Raw genomic sequence first — 219 nt, forward strand, 5'->3', positions numbered from 1 at the left:
GATTCCTCCAGATCAGGCTGAACATCTTTAAAGATGTCCTCTAGCTCTGACTCGAGACTCTTAGCCATATTGACCTCTCTTACTAGAGAGTCAATAATATCAACACTCATGTAGTCATTTGGGGTGTCTGGATGTTGTATGGCTTTGACAACATTCAACTTGAACTCCTCCTCATTGACTCTCAAGGTTACTTCCCCTTTTTGGACGTCAATGAGGGTT

The sequence above is a fragment of the Arachis duranensis genome, chromosome 3 (genome assembly GCF_000817695.3).
Source record: "Arachis duranensis cultivar V14167 chromosome 3, aradu.V14167.gnm2.J7QH, whole genome shotgun sequence".
Lineage (NCBI taxonomy): Eukaryota > Viridiplantae > Streptophyta > Magnoliopsida > Fabales > Fabaceae > Arachis > Arachis duranensis.